Genomic DNA, 22250 nt, shown 5'->3' on the forward strand with positions numbered 1-22250 from the left:
AGATAGAAGTGCGTGCCTACCTTCAGGAGGAAGGATTGCGTCGGTGCTCGAAGAGTAGGAAGAGGGGCAGTGCGGTTCAGAAAGAGGACAGGTTCTGTTGTGATTATTCAGACAGGATTTTTAAAAAGTTAGCGAATAACCATACTTTAAAGCGGTCACGAAATTATCCACCGTCTAATGGAGTAATCTAAACGCGGCGGCGTTTTGGGCAGACATTGCCGTCCTGTGGGGAGGAGTTTTGACGAAGTTCCACAACTGGAGGGGCTTGATTCCCTGTCCAAGCAGCGCCGCACGGGCTTCTGCACTGTTCGGAGGCTCCTGTCTGCATCCTTCCCGCCCACAGGTCCCAGCCCACCCCACCTCCTCCTGATAGCTATGTGCGGTTTAGCAGGGCGACCTGCCTCCAGCCTTCCTTGACTGCAACTACACGCGCTGCTCGCAAGGCAGGCGAGAGCCGGGAAGGCAGCGCGAGCCGGACTTCCCCTGAGCGGTTCTGTGTGGCGACAGCCCGCTTTGAAGAGGTGCAGCCGGCGGGAGTGCGGTCAGGGCTCCGCACACCAAGGGATGGTGCTGGGCTCACGCTTTCCCTTCACAGCTGGAACCTGCTCCGTAAGTCGCCCGGTGCACGATTGTGCCCCAAATACTCAGAGGCTCCCAAATAACTTGCTTTCACGTCTGCTTTGTCTCTTGGCTTTTTTCTGTTCTTGCATTGTCGAGTACTCCCATCTTCTCGCTTTTTTCCTTCTTTTGATTGTTCCACTCCGCCTGCCTACTTCCGTTTCTAATTCACCTCCTTGACTTTTTGTCTTCTGTCTTGTCAAATTACTTCAGTTTCTTTTTGTTTTATTCCCTGATGCTTGTTCCTTCTGTTATGTTGTTCTCTTCTTTGACTTCATTCCTTGCTGTTGCTTTATTCCCTCTTTTTGTTAATTCTATCCTCTTCTTTATTTTGGACATATTGGTAGCGTGTACTTTTTGATGCCGTTTTAGAACAATTTTGTATTGTCTGTGGCTCTGTGGAAAATTATCACTAAATGTGATGAGTCTGGGCAGAATTTGGAGCCAGGGGGTGTACTTCACGTTCAGTCTGAACGCCTGCTCCCTAAACTTAAATACTACCAACAGGTGATTTTTAACTGGGGCAATAGTTATAGACTGCAGGAAAAATAAACAACACAAAAATCCCAAAAGAACTTTCTTTTCTCAGAGGATGGACGTTAAAAAGAATGTTAAGTTAGGTATGTTACAAACGTCTCACATTATTCCACCTCGGGTGTGGGCAAGATATATAGCCTTAAAGTATTTTCCTTACTGATGCTTGCTTATAGTTCAGGATTTAAAAGGCGTGGCGAACTACAAGTACCAGAATGCAAAAACGCAGGGCTGGGCGAGCAACTGACACCTAACAAGGAAGAGTTGAAGATCTCCAGCATTCTTCGATGTTGGAAGACGAATGTCTTTCTGCTGTTCAGCCAATCTTTGCATCAAGTACAACAGAGCCCGCTAAGCCGCTCATGATATTCATAAGCCAGTGGCTGTTTCCCGGTGTTGACATTCGGTTTAAGCCCTTTAAGTGGCGGGGATCTGTTTGGAGTAACCTCGTGCGGATCCGCTGCTGCCAGTTGGCACTAGGCCCAACGGCCCTTCCGCGGCACGCATCAATTAACCAGTAATTATATGTTGCAGGTAACAATAGCTCTAACTTATAACAGAGCGAGTTCTGCTTTCCTCGGAGGAGCAGCTGGGTGGAGCCTGCTGGCGCGGCCCCCCTTTGACGCAAGCGTAGCTGACAGCTCTCTCTCAAACCAGCTGTGCGCTCCAGATGGTCTCCAACGAAGGTGGCAGGTACATGGCGTTGCCATTGACGTTATTTAAGGGCCGCAGCTGCGATCCCTGGCGTTCCTTTGCTACCCCTGGCACTGCCTTTGCCACCCCTGGCCTCAGAGGTGACAAATTTGGTGACAGGAACATATGGGTTGCTCGTACATATGGACGTCAGTTGGGGCTCTACTTTTTGTTTTAAGTCAATTTTGTATTACACTAATAGTGAGAAATATATTCGTGTTCACTATTAGTGTAATAATACAAAAGGAGTACAGTTAGCTGGAATATGCCATTCCATGGCAGCTTAGGTAAGTAAAAAAAAAAAAAGGTTTTAAATGTACGTTGCGTGCGTGCTTGTGGGTGAGAGTGTGTTTAAGTGAGAGAAAATGTACGCAAGTGAGAATTTGTGCGTATGTGTAAGTCTGTGTGTGAATGAAAGTGGAGGTCAAAGGGCGTGTAATTTCACTTCCGCTACCCCTGGCATTTCGGTGAATTGACGTCTCTGGGAGTGGCTACCAAAGCCATTCTGTTATTCCGGTATCCAGTACCATAGCAAGGGTGTTCTGTGTCCTAATGCCAGGAAAGAAAATGGCCACCCACGACCCATTTTGGTGGTAAAAAGGTAGATTTGGTTGTCTGCGGGACCCTCAAATTTTAGGGCCGTGGCACATGCTGCGATATTGATGGCCACGTCCTTGCCAATTCGCACACTAAATGACCAGTCCACGCATGAGCAGCTCATCCAGTCCGGGGTTCACGTTCTGGGATGTGTAGTGGTAATTACTCAATTATAAAAACAGGACTGTCCCAGAGTGCAGATAAAAAAACTAGTCTGGTACAGTTTCTCACTCATGGAGCTGGCAATCCTGGAAGCTCCATTGCAACACAGCCCTCCCTCTATTAAACTCTCCTGATTTATACTCGTCTGATGCATTTTTGTTAAGCTCTTTCATAGGGAAATATTCCAGGACTAGAGTCTTCCTAGCCCGCACTTGATCTTTATTTTCAACTGCTGCAAGAAATATGGAATGTTATTATGTTTATCTCTTGGCACCCACCCTGCACCCCTATTGTGTTAGTTGGACTGAACCTCAATGCTGAATGCTGTAGCCGAATTGCTGTGTGGATCACTCGAGCACATGTAACCAAGAAGGCTAAACACGTTATAAACGAGTAGTATAAAGGAAGGATTGGGAATGATTCTCTGGGATACCATAAAGTTGTGGCTGACCCATCACCTACAGATTCTTGTTATAACACCTGGCATGCCCACCCCACCTAGATATGAGGACAGGTTAGGCGATCCCTTGCCAATGATAGCGAGAGGAACCCATAATTAATTTGTGCCATTGGTTGCAGTTGGTAGGCACAGGTGTTCATTTTGAGGGGCCAAGATGATTTTTCATCATTTAACTTTGTCCCACAGTAGAGAGCCAGGGAAACAGTGACACCTTGAGAAAGCAATTATGAGAAAAACCTAAAAGGATGAGGTAAGAAGACAGGAAGTGTAGGGTTGATGTAAGAAAGAGGCATGGATGGAATCAACATGAGGAAGCCTAGATATTCAGTAAAGTCAGTAATAGGCAGCACTTGTAACAGTATTTTTTTAAAGTAAGCATTGCTGGGAAGCAACACTAAGTTTGCAGTGTCCACCAATAACGCCTAGCATGCGGCATGGTTGACTTCAGATCATTGTGAAGCTAAATTCTTCTGCCCAGGTACATATTTCGGCGTGGCCAACTGTCTTCCAGCCTCCTATTTCCCAATAAAATGATAACAAAAATATACATAGAGAGGCTTTTGTCAGTTCTCTTGATCCATGGCTCAGTTCAAATGCAATTCACATTTTGCTTCTGCTCACCACACCATGGGTAATGCCTCTCTTCACTGTAAGGGGTGCATTTTGCTTGTGCACAACCATCTAAAATCCATCTAAAAAGTAGTTAACTTCCGTACTAGGTCTGTCGGCTAATCTCTACATAATTTTTCATTTTTGCAAGGAGTGATTTTTAAAACATTTTGTGCACATATTTACGTCGTGTGAGGCATGATATTGTTACTTTCTATTGCTTTTACACTTTTAATCAATATCACACGTTTGCAAAAAAATAAAATAACTCATCAGCATGCAAAGGTGATATATACGAGCTTACCAAATCTTTCGATAAGGCTAAAGTAGGCAGCTGTTTTCTTTTCAATCCACTATGGATGGGCACATAATTCCTACTGTGTGTTTTTGCAAACTGTCTTGCTTAGATGCGATGTCATAATTACTATCGCTGTAAGCTGTCATTTGGTTTCCAAGTTTACTGTTACTGAGCTGTCAGTTGGGCCCATGTCATGAGGTAAATATTGGCCAGTGCTGCTTCTTTGCAATGAATAGCACTGACCGTGCTCCGAACTCTCGAGTTTCCCAGTTTCATGTGTGAGTACCTCTTCTACTCATGTTTTTAAGGTCTTCAATTAGTCAAGACCTTTGATTTTACTAAAATGATATGGTACTATACGTAAAGTGTCTTTAATCCTGCATTCTTCTTCCACTGCTCTGTTGTATCATTCACATGTTTTTGCCACCCGGTAAAGCATGGAGTAGTGGGTCAGCCCACTTCAGCCACTGGCTAACTTCAGTGTGTGCAATGTTATTCTGCCCTTTTACATGGAGCACATCCACATCCTAAGTAGTTCTCTTCAGCTCCAGGGACTACTATGGCAATGTATGCTTTTTCCGAACAAAAATATTTTAGCTTTTAGCCAAGATTTCTAAGGGCAAAACAGCTTCCCCAGTAATTTATTTTTGCAGAAAGCATGACAAAACAGAACACGCATTAACAAAGTCAGAATGCAGGCAGCCTACACCAGACCTATTGCCTTTGCCAGTGCTTGTATTTCATTGTGTTATGGATTTGTAGTCCTGTTGATCCCATTCTGAAATTAAGAATCACAGAATGCAAAGAAAACCCCTAGACTGGATAAGCTACTCACCTAGGGACATGGGAAACACGAGAGATCTTCCTGCTGAGAAGTGCCATTTACATTTATAAATCTGAGCTTAAAAGTCCCACCCACAGCGCTTTGTGCTTTTGGAAGGGAAAACAGTATTGACTGATAGTTCCCCTCATGACATGAAGACAGTAACAAGTGCAGGCCTTCAATGGTGTAGATTACAGTTGACCATTTACAAAATTTGTACTGTGTCAAGTTGTTGGAGCGTCACCATTTGAATATCTACTGTATTAACAGCGAGACAATTTCAATGGCTACTTGGAAATAGGCCATGATGTGTGATGGTTTCTGTTGGTTTCATTTAGTGGGTCAATTCACGGTTAGCGTCCCATGTTTACTTTGCTACACGTTTGAAGCTTAATACCCATATCCCACAATTGTATCACTTACAAATCATTTGTAATTGGGCACTCAGACTTCTGTCGCTATGCTTTTACCCAAAGAACACTGGTCAACATTCTTTCATTCATACCCGCCTTGAACTCATAAGTTAAATGAAACAATAGCAGCCTCATGTCATGAGTGACACCTTCAGCCAGTCTCGGATCCTTGGGTAACACCATGTTGCATACTGGGACATGTAGGACCATTCTTATATCACGGACAGGAGCGGCGTAAGTGCAATAATGAAAAGTCATTGCTACCGCACAGGGACTGCCAAACAGTTCTTCAGTGTGTTGCATGATTTGCATAAACACTGAAGATGTACAGAAACGTTTGGTCATGGGTGCCAATTGACTCCAGGTCATGTGCAACACCTTCAGCCAGTCCTGGAAGTGATATGGGAATTAGAGAGGCATGAGCAACTCAATTAACCATTTAAAAAAAAAAATGTAATCCTGTTTATGAAAAGGAAACAAATGATAACAAATGGGATTGGATCAAATTCTCTCCCCTGATATGAAACAATTTAAAATAACTTTTTGGGATAATCAATATTCTCACTTGCCATTTTTTTTCATGTGTGGGTGCAGTCACCCATTGCCATATTTTTGTCATTCAAAAATGGGAACTGCAACCCTTATCAAGCAAAGTGCTCTTGGTTTAAAACCAGGGCTTGGAACATGACACTGATGACATTGAGCCAGCTGGCAATTCTGTTTTTGTGATCATGGCACAACTGTCACTCAACATCACCTTTTTTAGGTGTTTCTTGTTTTTATTGAATGTCATGCCTTTAAACAACCAAGCTTTAAAGTTTCCGGGTCCATCCTAGTGTTGCTCAAGCGGCTCAGGTGTTTTTTCTTTGCACTTTTATACTTGTATCCCTGTTTTTACAAAGGGACAAAGAGGACTTCTCAGCCCAGAAGCCAAAGGGAAACTGGATTTGAATAGCTATTCATACATGTACCTTAGAAACTCGAGAGCTGTGAAAGAGAGCCCCAAACTGTGACCTTCAGGGGCCAGTAAAATTAATCTCTGTGTACAAAGGGCAGGACTCCTCACACTTTCTGGTATTAATTACAAGACTTGCCTCCTCATTATATTTGTTTTATGTCAGAATGCGTTGCTTTCGTTACAGCTGTCAAGTGGCCTCACCTCACCAGAGTGGGGTTCACCCATTCCTAACTTTTCAGTCACCCTGATGCCCGGCATGCTTGTAGTTGCTGCTTGAAAGAACCAGGACTGGCCGAACGCCACCTTAGCGACACGGAGGCAGTTCCAAACTTTTAGGTTGGTTATGATCGAAGAACTGTTATATCCAGAGTCCTTAACATAAAATGATGGGGACCCCCGTCATAATGTAAAAAGGGGGCCCCAGAGCCTCCTGTATATCAAAAATATTCATTGACCTAGCGCATGATGCCACCACCCAGAACCCCGGAGGCTGGGCCATTGGGCCTGATTTACACCCTGGGTACATGCATTGCGAAAAATATATACTGTTGAAATATTGGCACTGTAGAATCAACTCAAAGATAAAATGGAGGTTTTCCAGAAATCTCTGCGGAGTTTTACTTGCGAAAAGTTTGGCCTTGGTTACCAGGGGCATTGGCAGAATGTGTCCGCCTGTGTTTTTTTTCATTCGCAGAGGATTTTTCACAGAAATCCACCCTTTCTTCTCTGTAGCCCTGGCGGTTTGTGCAAGAATGGACCATTGTGTTACTTTGTGAATACAAACACGAGATTAAAGGCCTGTTTCTGCCAATTTGTGTTATCTGACGAACAGAAGCGAGCCGCAGCCCCTCAGAACTTGCTCGATGCACGTTTCTCAAGTGCTGCCCTTCCATAGACGAGTCTTCGTTTGCCGTCCTCATTGATTGAACGGAAATTCGACAAAAGCAAATCCTTAAAATTTGCCTAGGCTTTTATATGACAAGTGATCCTTTCCAAACGCAGTTTAGGACGTTCTAGTCTGGGAGATACCTTGCCCTCTGAGAGTCATGTTTGAAAATATGTTTTCAAACTCGCTTTCCCTACTCTTTAAATGCATGTTCTTTGCAGTATACGTTTTAGGGTTTTAATGCATGAACTAAAATTAATTGCCATTTAATGAGTTACGAAAGTCCTTAGTTAATTAGTCTTTTTGTCATTTTCCTCCAACATCAAATCAGAAAAGCAGAAGGCCAAACTCGACTGGCATATAAGGAACATGACCGGTCCAGACCTGTAGGTAAATGTGCAGACTTCGTTTCATGTCATTACCGACAAAACTCTGGTACTGCTAGGGCAGAGTTTGATGCTTTTCCACGTAGAGCCTGATGTACAGTTGACTGTGCCCCAGCCGTGCCAGCCTTTCAGGCCTGATCTGCCCTAAGACCTTTCTCTTCACAGACTAGCCCACGTTTGATGGGCGACGTGCGTGGAGGTTAGCCCGCTGTTGTATCAGAGTTTTGTGCACACTGGCTAGAAGCGGCATGCTGACCAGATTCTTAGCTCAGTGTGTTTTTAATGAAATACACAGCGCACTCTGTGCCAAAGTAACCCACCTCCTGGCAGTTTTAATGTTTACTTATTACAGTCACTCACAAATCTAGTAGGGTGCTGATTGGTAACACAATCTAGTTCTCTCTGCATACAGCAGGCACTGTGCTGGTGAAATTCAAGTACCCTACAGTTAATGTATGGCTCTTAAAGCACTTTGTTAGAAAAATATACATTTAACAGCTAGTGTGTGCCAAGGACTAAATCCGAGTGCTTCAGAAAAGGCTAACATTGAACTCCATGGATGTTACTGTGCTTGGCTCTTAGAACCCAACTCATTAAAAGTTTTGACGACGATGCAGCACTGAGGAAATCTTTCAATGACGTAAATCCATTAATAAATACCAACTCTCAGAATGTTTAATTCTTCCATTATTTTACACAGATCCCCAGTGGGCGGTGCTCCAACTGCCTTCCCACAGCCTGCAGCCTAACAGTTGTCAGCAACATACCTTATAATTGTAGTTCAGGGGTAACAATGGCACTCTAAACCAGTAGCTATTGTTCGTCTCATTTGTTTACGGCCATTGCTAGGGCGAGTTTCCGCATTCCACTGTACAGAGCTGGACACAAGACAGCACTTTGGTGTAACTAATATTTCCCCTCTACAATTACCTTACCTCAGGTCTGTTTCCCTATGTACAGTGCAGACCCAATCAGCCGGCTGACCCTATGGGTTTCTTTGCAATGCATAGACGTTTGGTACACTCATCAGTGATTGAAACTCAGAAACATACCGGTAAGGTTGCAGATGTTTTCTTATCGCTGATGGCCATTGCGGGTAAAATTTAGAACATGTGTTTCTAACATAGGTCCAGGAGGGACAGAATTTATTCCAGATTTTCTGGGTAACCAATTTAATTGGAAATCACGGCACTTATCATAAGAACAAGACATGTTGGACAGCCCTGATTTAGAGGACAACTGTCAAATTAAAACTGGAGAGTAACTTGAGGGTGCGTTACTACAGCCATCCATAGCTGCATCCTCACTCCAGCAGCTGCGAGGTGCAGGAGACATTTGTGATAATTACTGAAGGGTGAGCTAATGTTTCTTTCATGCCTTCTGGTAAAGACCTCAAGTGTGTGAACTGCTTCAGACAACAAAGTTTCTAGTGATGTGATTATCTGTCATCTCCTCCACTCTAGCACCAACATGTCCATTTCTACATGAGGCACCTGGTGCATATTTTTCAGATTCAATTTGATAATGGACGTTTTGGCATGTGCACACAAGGACCAGCGGTGCAGCTGGATGGTGTCAAGGCAGGCCTCAACTGTGACTGTCAGTAATGTACATATCTGTCTCATCAGGTCCTTGTATCTGGAGGTGAAACATGGGAGTGTGTGTTTAGTCTCTAATGCTTCTGATATGGACTAATGCAGAGAAGAGGCTTTATTGATAAAAGGCTACGGTTTGCAGCATTTGACAAGGAAGGGAAGCGGGACACATCGCCATAAATAAACCCCGTTCCTGAACATACATCTAGGATATTTTCAACAAATCATACTCTGGCAGTACACACTTGTGTAGAAAAGGTTCCACAGGCCCAAGTGCACGCAAGGGAAATTACTCCCCCGACCACTGGTTGGGAAGTAAATTGCAGCAATTAAACAGTTAAATGTCCCCCTCCCCCCCCAAAAAAGGGCACTGGTCCCTGGTGCTACTGCACCACTGGCAGCCACATCTCTGGCAGTGCATCTCACACAGACATAGAACTTATCAGAAGCTCACAACAAACATCGTACTGGGCCATGTTTCTGCCCCCCCAACCCACCCAGGGGGCATGCACATGCCATTTAGCTGTTACTTGACAAACTGGCTCCACAAAGGCATATGTAGTAGAATCTTAAATTTTCTGAGCCAGCTTACCTCTGCACTACAGGAAAAGTATGAGACTAATTGAGAACCCCCCTAATCGAAAGTCATGTCTGCCCTCACTCCTGATAGCTGTGGAACGCATATTTAATCTAGGGGCAAGGATATTTAGGCAGATGTATAATCCTATTATCATGATCAAAATACAACCCTGCAAGTTAATTTAACAGATTGATGCAGTGCTGGACTGGAACTACTGACACCCATTAGTTCTATCAATTAAAAACACCACGTTACAAATGGATGACAAAACACTGCATAGATCTTCCACCCCTTGTGGTACAGAGTAATCTGTTTATCTTGTAGACATGTGCCCTGTGAGCTGAATGTCACATGCCACAAAATCATGACACCTCAAATTAAAAACACAAGCAAACTTGAATTTCTGTTTTCACTTTTGCTTTACTTTCCCATTCCTTGTTTACTGCTTTCCCACATTTGCCTACTGGTCGGACTTCAAAACCATTTTCTTGAGTGTAGAGTTTGATCAGGCAGATGTGTGTCGCTTCCATTAAAAAAGTAGGCTTGTACTGCACTTGTTATCTTGTGGAAAAGCTAATGCTCGATGCAACAGGACTGAGTTGGTTATGGTGACAAGCCACTGATTCAGGCTATAGACCTGATCTGTTTGTTATGTAAAGTTACGTCAAAGGCAGTAGGTTTGAATTATTTATTTTAAGAATGATTTGGCTGATGAACAGTCCTTGGGTATCCCATTTTTTCTTCAACAGGTCACCTTTGATGTTTGCTTCTTCTCTGTCCTATAGAGCATCATGCAACTCCCCAGACAGTCTTTCCAAATAGTTTCCTTGCTGAGCATATCATCTACCATGTGCTGCATCCTGTTTGATCACTACTTAAAAACTAGGTAGCCCTCCTGGATTGGTATTGTCTGTAGGGTATCATTGTTGTACCATTCCAAGATATCCACTGTATTTAGAAGCAGCATATTGGCCACCTTGGGTTACTATAACAGTGATACACTACACACTTTAGCATTCAAGATAGCTCACCAGTGCAATGTTTGGTGAACAGTTATCTTGAAATGTTATTGTGTACGGTCCATTGCTGTTTTTTGCTTTCAGATGGCCAACATGTTCTGTCTAAATGTAACAGCCATGTTAGTACTTTCAAACAACAATATGCTGTGTATAGCACAAGATGGCTACCAGCCACTATATTTAATTTTATCTTTGTATTACGAGTACCTGCCCACCAAGTTTATGGGATGGCATTTTTTCCTACCTTTATTCCTTTAATTTTTTGTCCATACTCTTGTGGGGGAAGGTTTCTGTTTTATTGTGAATGAATGCAAGAATGAGTCAGTGGGCTGATGTAATGATGTATGAGTTCATGAATTCGTGAAAGAATGCATATATGTTGACTTTCTGGGTGTCTAAACTTAACAGAAAGTGAAGAGACACTCTATAAGCCAGACTGTTTGGAATTGCCAGTGCTTGTTCTTTATGATATGCAAATTAATTTTGTCCTGTAGTGTAAACAGTATAAAGTATTATAAGGTTTAAAAATTGTAGTGAAGCAAGGTTAAAAAGATAGAACACAAATAATGAATTTTTGCCTATATTAATTGGTGCGAGTGCAAACACGTTGATCCAAAGATGTGGAAGAAAAAACAGAGAATGGAAAGCTTTGTGCATGCTGGTTATTGCAATAGTTTGCAGGGGTGTTCCATTAAGAAAATGCCACTTTTTGACCGTCTAGGAGAGGGGTCTTAGGGTTGGAATTAGCAGACACTGTGGTGTACAAAGTTCATTATTTTCTCTCTGTCCAATAAATGGTAGATGTGTGTATCCTTCTTCTGTGCATGAGTGCTGTGACATTTGATCCTGGGACTGGGTATGTGGGCTTTATCAGGATTGGCAGGGAACCGATGTGCAGCATGCATCCTTGAAGAGACATGGTGTTAGTGGTTTCGTGAATGGTGGGGGTGGGCAGGTGGCCAGTGTCTCATCTGGAAATGTCCACCTCCCATCCCCTGTGCCTCACCACTGGTGACAATTCAGACAGGATAAAACAGGCACTGCCCTCTCAGCCAGGGAACAGCGATGATGTTCTTGTTTACATTTCACATGTTCTGTACATACGTGAAGGTACACATCTGTCAAAATATACGTAGGGCCAAAGTTAAAGAAAATGCGGGACTTGCATGTGAATTAGTGCGTTGTATGAAAAAAGATGGTGCTGAAGAGGAAAGAGATAAGGTGTGAAATATACAATTGATTTTGTCATTGCAGAAATGAGTGGAAGTGTCTAACTGGTTGACTGCAAAGGAGCGATGTGAAGAGAACAGGAGTGACTTAGAGACTCTGAACACCACTACCTTTTCCACAGACCATACTAATGTTTAACTCAGTCTGCTTAAAAAGTTTAAATTACTGCTTAAGGAGAAGATTGAAATATTTTCTATGGTTTCTGTCCCACAGGCGTCTCGGGCAGAAAGGGGGAAGTAATCTCCTAATTGGGTGGAATCTCATGGTGAAGCAGTGCACCTGTTCGAGCACCTTTGAAATAAGCCAACGTTATTTTTTTAAAACGGTGTTTCTCTTTCCTATCACCTATTGCATGCTTGTAATACATTTTCAAAATTTTATAATGCTCCTTGATTCTTTCCACCTCAGGAAGTGAGCAATCGTTTTTTCTGAAATAAAACATACTTCTCGGTTTGTGGTAGAGGGTGTTTTTGCTTTTCGGTTTGTGAAAACAGTATCTAGCATACAAAAGCATTGCAAAAGTTATTCCATACTGTTGCATGGCCTCTCAGTCATTTCTTCATCTCATCGACTCTTAGACCGCGGGCTGCCCCAGTTCTCTCTCTCATTAATGTGTTGCTAAAAACTGGGCATTACCACTCATGGGGTCCTTCTCGTCCCAGTCCAAACAAAGGAGGCTTGTCCTCCACCCAGCAGTATTCACACTGAAAGTCCTTTTTTTATTTATTATTGATAAAACAGTTCCTCTCCCCTGCCTCGTACTGTTTTGTTTCCTGTCCCAAGCAGGTTCGCTGATGGTCCACCAACACCATGAGTACATTTCCCTTGTGGATTTATGTTTTAAACTATCTTTGTCTTACCTTGTTGGTCCGTGCTGCGGGAGCGCATTGGTGGTTTTTCTTGTCTCGCTCTGACGTGCTCCCTGTCCATGTGCAGAGCTGGGACAGGTGCTCTGTTGGCGTTGGTCACGCGGCAGCAGCGAGGGCCAGTTTGCGGCTTCCTCTTATTTCCGCATTTCTTTGGATTTGGCGGCTCATGGGCACTTTTTATGTGGTGCTCAGTCTCGAGAAGACACATTTGGTTGCCATGGTGACCCTATTCATATGGAAGTACGAACGCTGCTGTGCATCGTGTTACTTCTGTGGTGGTGAACTAGTCTTCCTTCTGTTATGGCTAAGCAAGTGGCTAAGCGTCTCCATTCACAGGTTCCTGTGTAGGACAATGCTGAGGAGATCCTGCTTATTTGTAGGGATGATTTGCATTCTTTGGTGAAAGAGGCAGTTGATGCTGCCTTGTTGGAGGAAGACCTTCCTTCTGTGCGCCAAAGGTTTGATGATGAGACTCTTGATCAAGAGGACTGTAGATGTCGCTATATCCAGTCTGATCAATTTAAAGAGGTTTTGTCACATATTCGTGCTCAGGTGGGATTTCCTGCTCAGCAAGTGGATGAAGTGGAATTTTTGTCACAATACAATGCATCTCCTTCTGACCGTTTGCCCTTCTATGAGGTTATTCACAATCTCCTGCTTAAGGGTTGGAGTGACATTGACAAATTGGCTATCCCTCATTTTCTTCAAGAGAGGTTCTATTGGAGGGCTTTGAGGATAAATTCCCTAAAGTTAATACGATTTTGGCTTCTAAGTCTTCTTCTTCCGCTTTGGCTTTTGAAGATGCTGTCCTCTCTGAGTCTGCCTTGAAGCATGCTTATGCTGCATCTAATTATGGAATCTGCACCAGTGCATATACTGCGTATGCTACGCAGGATCTTTTAAAGGACTTCCATGCCTTGTTTGATTGTCTCCATGCTCATGATGATCCTTCGGACTTGTTGGCCAATATGCAACTTTTGTCTCAGTTTTTGTCTGATGCTACATTTTATAGTCTTTGGGCCTCCACTGCTGCAGCAGGCACTTCGATTGCAGGATGTCGCTCCTTGTGGTTAAAATCCTGGCAGTTGTAATCTGGCCAGCGTTCCCTCATTTGTAAGCCGCCTTTTTTGGAGCAGAAGCTGTTTGGTCCTGAACTCAATGACATGGTGGAGAAGACAGCTGAAGAGAAGAAGATTCTACGTCCTTTTAAACAGGCAACAGATAAAAAGCAAGGGTTTTTAGACGTGGTGCTTTTCACCCCACGATGCGTCGGCCCTTTCGTGGAAGGGCCCAAGGTCGGGGGGGCCTCCTTCTACAATAAATCCTGGCCCTATATAGTGACTATATGGCAGTGGGGGGTCCCCTCAGGGCTTTTCTTCCTCGATGGAAGCAAGTCGTCTCTGACGCCTGGGTCCTTTCTGTGGTGGAACACGGTTATCAGATGCAGTTCAAAGATGTCATTCCGCCTCCTCGGCTCTGACTTACTCCTTCTCCAAAGTCTCCAGTACTGTGTCACAGTCTCCTTGTGGGCATAGAGTTGCTGTTGTTGAAACAGGCAATTGTTCCAGTTCCGGAGTTGCACAGGGCTTTGGGATTTTACTCAACTCTGCTTTTGGTCCCAAAGCCGGACGGTTCCTTTCGGCCCATCCTCAACCTCCGGGCTCTGAACAAATTTCTGCTTATGGAACATTTCAGGATGGTGTCCCTTCCTTTAATCATTCCTCTTCTCATGAAGGGGGATTTCTTGGCCACAATGGATCTTCAGGATGCTTACTTTAATGTCCTGATCCATGTGGAGAGTGAGCCATTCTGAAGGTTCTCGGTCTTCGACCAGCACTTTGAGTTTCAGGTCTTCCCTTTCGGCTTGGCCACTTTGCCCAGAGTGTTCACAAAGATATTGGCCCCTTTTGTTGCTTTCTTGCATTTGCAGTGTGTTGTCCTTTGTCCTTATTTGGATGATTGGTTACTTTCTGCTTCATCTCTTTTCAAGGCTCAGTGGCATGTGGAGTTGGGGCTGGGAGCCCTCTGCGACTACGGTTTCCTGGTAAATCTTCCAAAGTCTCACCTTGTTCCCACCCAGTTGAAGATGTTCATCGGCACTCGTTTGGATACTCAACTGGATGCTGCCTTCCTACCGGATGACAGGATTATTTCTCTTCAATTGGCAGTGTCAGACTTGTTGACTCGTTCACACAGTTCTGCAACGTGCTTGTTGAGGGTGCAAGGCCTGTTGGCAGCCTCCACTGCTTGGGTCATCTTGGTGTGGTTTCATTTGAAGCCGATTGTGAATCACATCCTTGCTCACTGGCATCCCTGCTCCAGAGACTACAAAGTTCTGATTCCTCTTTCGGATCAGGTGGCTCATGCCCTGTCCTGGTGGTTGGTCAGGGACAATCTGTTGAAGAATACCCTTTTCCAGTTTCCTCCCCTTGTTCTCCTGCCCACGGATGCCAGCGAGTGGGTTTGGGGTGTGATTCTGGGTCTCCTAGAGAGGAGGTCCCCTTGTTCTCCAAGCGAGAGCTGACAGTCCTCGAATTGGAGTGAACTCATGGCAGTGATGCAGACCCTCCTTGCTTTTCAGCCTCAACTACTGGGTCAGAATGTGGTGGTCAGGACCTACAACCAGGTGGTCATGGCTTACCTCAACAGACAGGCAAGTTTGAGGTGTGGGTCTCTCACTCAGGTTGCGTCCAAAATTTTTGCTTGGTCAGAGACTCATGTTCTCCTTCTAAAAGTGGTATACATCAGGGGGGAGATGAATTATTGGGTGGACAGTCTCAGTTGGAACCTTCTGTCCTCTGTGATGTTTCACCTGGCTTGGTCTTTGTTCCTCTATATTTGTCAGAGGTTGAGGGTTCCTTGGCTGGATCTGTTTGCATCCCCTCACAATGCCCATTGACATCAGTTTTGCACAGAGCTTCCTTCTCCTCTGGCCTTGGCGGTGGATCCTCTGTCCGTCCCTTTTCCACCTGGGCTCCTTTATGCTTTTCCTCCGATCCCTCTCCTGACCCGGGTTCTGCGGAAGATCAGGGTTGAACACTCTCATGTGATCCTCATTGCTCCTTACTGGCCTCACCGTCATTGGTTTCCTATCCTGATTTCTCTGGCACATGGTGCTTTCTGGTTCTCCCTCACAGGCCATCTCCCCTTCATCTTCCTCTTGTTATTGTCCTGGTTACGTCTGATGGCCTGGCTCTTGAACAGGTAGGTTTGGTTCAATTAGGCTGTTCTTCTCCGGTTGCTTCGGATATTCAGTCTTCCAGGAAGCAGTCTACTTTGAAGTCTTATAACAAGCATTGGAAGTCTTTTTCCTCCTGGTGCAGTTCTTGCTCTGTGGACCCTGCTGTTGTGGCTCCTTTTCGGATCCTGGAATTTTTGCGGGATGGGTTCTTGAAGGGGTTGGTCCCCAGCACTCCGTCAGCCCAGAGGGCTGCTATCCGCGCTTGTCACTCTTTTTCTGGTGACTTGTCTTCCTTGTTTCCCCTGGTGTTAGGCTTGCTCCGTAGTTTCAGGTTGCAGTGTCCTCCTAACTGTCGGTTGATTCCTTCATGGGATTTGTCCATTGTTCTGAGAGGTCTGCAAGGAGCTCCTTTTGAGCCTTTGGAAGATGCTGATTTGATTTAGGTTTTGGCTAAGGTGGATTTCCTGGTGGCCATTACTTCGGCCAGGCATTTGGGGGAGTTGGGTGCCCTCATGTAAGTCTTTCCCTACCTGAAGTTCTTTCTGAATCGGGTTGTGCTCCGGTTGGATCTTAGGTTTCTTCCTAAAATTTCTTCATCATTTCATTTTTCTCAGGAGGTGTTTTTGCCTTTTTTTCTTATTCCTCTTCATCCCATCCCTCCTCCTTGGATGTCAGAAGGGCTCTTCTGATTTACTTGGATTGTACAAAGCCATTTCGGTTGTCTCAGTCCCTGTTTGTGGCTTGTGGTTCTGTCTCCAAGGGTTCCAAGTTTTCCATCCGACTTTGAGTAGGTGGGTCAGGCAGGCATTGCCCTTCCTTATGTTGCTGGGGGGGGGGATCTCTTCCTGCTGATATCCAAGGGAGATCCACTCGGGCAGTTTCCACTTCCTTGGCAGAGACTGAGGGGGTTTCCTTTTTGGAGATTTGCAGGGCAGCCACTTGGTTGTCTTCTCTTACATTCCTCAGTCATTACTGTCTTTCTGTGTGTGACGATCTTGATGGTCATTTTGGGTCGGCAGTTTTGTCTACTGCTGCTAAGTGATTCTGGTTTGATCATTAAACACGTTTGCTGGTGTCACTTTGTTGCATCCATGTTTTCTTTCTGCATGGTTACTTCCTCATTTGTTTGGACTGGGACGAGGAGGCCCCCATGAAGGGGTAATGTTCCATTACTTACCGGTAATATTCATTACCCCGATTAGGGGTCCTCCTCGTCCCAGGCCTCTTCCCTCCCCACCTCCCTGTTGCACCTTGTCTGGCTCTGCTTAGTAACATACAGGACGAGACGGGGGAGGAGTTGTTTTAAAAAAAAAAAAAAAAAAAAAAGAAGGACTTTCAGTGTGAATACTGTCGGGTGGAGGACAAGCCTCACTTGTTTGGACTGGAACGAGGAGGACCCCTGATCGTGGTAATGAATATTACCGGTAAGTAACGGAACATTACCGCGTGTGATACTGGGCACCGTTCCGGATATTGGTCTGCACTGTCATAATGGGTAGCACATTTGAATACTGTGCCACGTTGTGCCATTTTAGACAATGCAGTGCCATATTTGGTCAAATGGTTTCGTACTGTGATAAACAACTTGTGTTAGTCTGCTGTGTGATTTTTGGAAGTACTGTTTCATTCTGATAAGCAGTCTGACATTTTTAGCAGCACTATCGTTATGGAAGATAAGACCCAGTGCTTTAAAGTATCTTCAAATGCACTATTTTAACTGTGTATGGAAACTTGTTGGAGAACTCCACATGCAAAAATTTTTGTAAGGGGATTCTTAAAAAAAAAAAAAAAAAAAGACATTGATCAGTGTTGATGCCAGAGGGCTCTTTAAAATGGCACTTTAAAATCCCCCAATCAAACCAACCACCTCAATACATACAGCTACACATAAGGGAAACTAGCAGTAAAAATACACCGACGTTTTCATTAAAAAAAGGCCCTTTGACTTTGCAAATGGTCGCTCATTTTATACATTTCATTTGCCAATGCACGCTATTTTGTATACATATCTTTAAAAATATGTATTGTAAAGACTCAATATAAACCCAAAGTCTTCCAAGAAATATGCATTTAAAGCACACAAGTTATTCCAGTAAAAATGACTGTGGAATCCGCGGACTGCCCCACTCTGTACCATGGTGCACACGGAATTCTGTGCACCACTGGAGTTGCAGATTAATGCCTGCACTGGGAACATCACTTTAGTAAAGGACAGACCAGCTGTCTAGAGCCACAGGTCTGACTTTGACTGCACAGACAGCAGTCCAGTCTGCTTAAGAGAGGGACAGAATCCTCCTGCAGACAAGTACAATGAGAGGCTACGCCTGACTGCTTGGGGATCCCTGGGGGTTCCCTGGAGCACCTTTCCAATGGGCGCACTTTCGGGCTGCAAAGATTGTCCAACCCTGATGGCCTCTTTGCCTGTGTGAGCACATCTGTAATATGATCTGTGAGCAAAGGCAAACTATCCTATCATTTGCATGGCCACTTCTAATGCAAATGAGGTAGCCTCTACTTTTGATTATGCCGTTGCACATTTAGTGCTAGTGCACTCTTTATTACGGATGACGCTTTGCATGTGTCTGTGGCACCTTGTGCACCACAGACTCTTTAGATAATACATCTTCTGGGTTGGAATGGCTTTATGCCCTGCAGGAGCACAGCTATCAACCCCCATCTACACATAACTGGACGGAAGGGAGGATTGTCTTCGATGGCGTTCTTAGTTGACAAAAAGACATTTGTCTTAGCGGTCCCTTTTGAACTAAGCTGCTCCTCTATATCAACATCGAGCTTAGCTTGGGATCTTCCAGTGTCACATACTTTTGCATTCATGAGAACTGATTAGCGTAAAGATGCACATAGAGGTTTTGGAGTATGGGAAATGGAGAGGATCATTAGTCAGGGTCATCCTCTGTTTCCTCTTTAGAAGCACTAGTGGAGTTACTTAGAAAGGGTCAGGCTAACAGTAGGATCAGGATGGGCAGCAGGCTACAAATGGTTTTATTTTAGGCAGATCAGCTTCCGGGTTTACTTTAAGGGGCCAGCTACCACAGTGTGCGTTGGTGTGGTCATAGCAGAAATGAATTCTTGGAAATTCGATTATGTTTTTGCTGGGGGTGGTGGTTCTAGCTCGGAAATATAGGGAGACATTTATTAGACTCAGTCTAACAGAGCAGGAGGAATATTTCATTTGGTTTGGAATCATGATTTACCAAAAAGGAGAAATACCTTATATGAAGTACAGTAGCTTATGTTTCCAAGATCTAAAGGAAGTAATTGGAGTTCACATGATGTGTATCTTTGAATTGTGGGTATGGTACCTCTAGCCAAAAAAATAATGTTCCCCAGATGGATCTGTGTGCTTTAAGAGGCAATCTATATTCTTCAAAAACAGTGGTCCTCACCATACTTCCAGATACTCAACAACATGTGATTATTGTATAAATGTTGCAGGCAACAGAGTGGAGAAAGCTGTTCCCGACAGGGGCTTGCAAGACAAATTGCACAAAAGGAGCTGGGTTCTATAGACAAACCTTATTCATCCAATCCTTGGAAATGAATGGAGCAGGCAAGGGACAGAAACTGACCTTACATTTCAAGGCACTTCTGTCTCCCTCTTTAGTTTCACACAAGTCTAGTTCAATTGAAAGTACTTTGGGAATGTTCTATCGAAGACACCAATCTGCTTCCCTAGCCTGATAGGTGCTCTCTATCATCCATTTTCTCAATCTCAATTATTCTTACACAGGTGATCTAAAATATAAAGGGGGAACCCTGTAGTCACATATCCACACCCAAGGTCCTCTCCCCTTCCCCCTACACACAGTACATTCTCACTTTGGACATATTTACATAGCATGCATTCATCAGCTTCATGCAGTATCCATTCCTCACATGGATCCAGGAAGGGTTCTGGTAAATGGAAATGGTAGAACCCTTTCTTTAGCAGGACAATGTATGTATAACCTAGCCAAAAGTTATTGGAGAACTGCATAGGGTCAAAATAAAATGTACTGTCATTGAGTGATTGGCAGGAATGCATAGCTTTTAGAATGGAGGAAGATTGCTACTTTTGTTGGGATCTAGTATTATTCCAGAGAAGTCAGTCATTAGCTCTTTCCCAAACTGGAGCAGGGTTGGGGTGGTCTGATGGATAGAGCGATGGGATTTCAGATCTTGGGTGCATCAACTGAGAAAGCCTGCTGCTTTGCGTTTTAATTTTTGCACTTCTTCGACTCCAGTTACATTTTCTTCTGGCTGCAGGTGCACAAAGAGCCACTGGATGTGATGTGCTAGTTAGACAGTGGTGGGGAGAGAGGGGGAGTTGACAGTTGTGATGGCTTTGTAGATGATACAGCTGATATTAACAATGGCTGGAAGGTCACTCTTGCCACATCAGGTAGCACTACTATGCTTATCTGCTGTCTTCACTATATACAGTTCGAAATCACTTGAAAGCATAGTAGTTACTTCCACCTAAAAGTGTACTAGGAGTGCCCCTCCAGACCACTGAGCCCATATTTTGGTCTCAATTCATTGTAACAGGCCCTTAGTGCATGCTCATTGTTATTGACTGCTCTCACGCAAAAAATTATTTAAAAAGTTCAGAAACTTGCTTTGGGGAACTTAGGGCAGGATGACACTTTCTTTTGAGCACTGCCGGGGACATTCTAGCCCCCCAAAAAGCTAATAGACTTCTAGGATGATATACAATTTTTAGTCTTGCAAATGTTTAATGAAAACTGATACCATTATTTAACTGGTTTCAAATTTCAAGGCAAACATTTGGTGGTCTTATAAATGAGTAATTATGGATAGATCAGAAATGGATGGAAGGTGATTTGAGGTACGCTTATGTTGTCTTTGTGGTGAGATGCATTCCATTAACAGATATATGCACCAATGTAAGACACAGGGGTTACTGACACTGCACAGGAAGACTGGTCTAAATTCTAAAAGTGTTTCCATCTAATACTCTGGGATAGTGATGCGTGTTTTCAATATTGTAATGTAGCAGCAGCTCGCTAATATTGTAGAAAAACTCGGCAACCCTCTGCCATTTCTCATAAAAGGAACATTTTATGGATGTTGTATGGTACTGCAACACAAACCCAACATTTTTTGCAAAATGTATGGAAAAGAGATTGCCATTAAGGAAAGGTGGTATTTAAAACAATCTATGTGTAAAATCATTGAAGGTCATCAGAGCCGTACAGTGTTAAGAATAGAGGTAGATCTGTGCTAGGGAAGTCGAGGGGGACTCTGCCCGTGCCTTAAAACGTATCTGGGTTAATATGGTAACTAACTACCTTGCTCGTAACAATGAGCAGAGGGGATTTTTGTTTACAACAGACCAATGGGTTCAGGCCAGTGTCACACTCTTACAATGACTGACATTCTGTAAAAGTGACAGTTTCGTTTTAATGTCAGACAGAGAGACAAGTTACCTAGGTTCCCGCTAATTAGACGTTTGTTTAACGAATCCTTACAGGCAAAGGTCAAATACAGGTTTTTCGAGGAAATTGTACTGCTGAGGGGTTGCGCTACCGTCAAGGCAGTCAAGGAAACAGCTTCCGAAATGCAGTGCTATATCGTGTGTTAATGGGCTATCTTCAAACACAGCTTGTGTTATTCACGTGAAACAATGGCGGGCCTTTCAAGAGCTGACATTCGGTTGAAATGTAGTACCTTTCAGGGACCTTACAGTGACACATTTGTCAAACAACATCGGCTGTTCCTTCGAATGGAAAAGGACACCTACTTTCGAAGTATTTCACGCACGTCCATATACTGTTGCTTATTTTTGGCAGCTTCATTTTCACATTTGCACATTATTTCTGCTTTGTAAAGAGACAGTGACAGAACCACAATAAACATGAACATCAATGTTGCACAAATCTGTGGTGGTAAGGGCTATACTTATGAAATGTTAGCGCCGCCTTTACGTAATTTTGTTTTAATACAAAAGTGGCACTAAATTAACGCCATATTTATATTTTGACCCTAGAACCGTCCAGCGTCAAAATAACCGAGTTAGCGTTATTTTTTGGTTGCACCAGCCCACCTTGCGTCGTATTGTGAGAATGATATGCAAGGTAGGCATTCCCTTCCCAAAAAATTACGCTAGCCTTTCAGCACCATATTTATCACCAGTTGCAAAAACTACGCAAACTAAGGAAGCGAACTCAAATGACTCAAAGGTTGATTTGCGTCAAATTTTAACGTCTGGTCAGGCGAGGCATTAAAAAGAGGCCCACGTACCACCACTTAACGAAAACACACATAATGAGCATTTGCAAACTAAAGGACAACATGGAAGTGTTACTGCTCCAGCCT

General features: G+C 43.9%; 1 protein-coding gene across 4 annotated transcripts in view; it reads left to right on the plus strand.

Annotated features, from left to right (window-relative positions):
* Nucleotides 1-334: 334 nt before the first annotated feature.
* The window catches only part of MYLK (myosin light chain kinase), a 1681938-nt gene continuing 1660022 nt past the window's right edge, over nucleotides 335-22250 (plus strand). For all 4 annotated transcript variants that reach the window (XM_069224656.1, XM_069224654.1, XM_069224658.1 and 1 more), the window contains exon 1: nucleotides 335-609. The gene's annotated coding sequence lies outside the window, so the exon portion shown is untranslated. The remainder of the gene's footprint in view (nucleotides 610-22250) is intronic.

This window comes from Pleurodeles waltl, chromosome 3_1, assembly GCF_031143425.1.
Source record: "Pleurodeles waltl isolate 20211129_DDA chromosome 3_1, aPleWal1.hap1.20221129, whole genome shotgun sequence".
In the NCBI taxonomy this organism is placed as follows: domain Eukaryota; kingdom Metazoa; phylum Chordata; class Amphibia; order Caudata; family Salamandridae; genus Pleurodeles; species Pleurodeles waltl.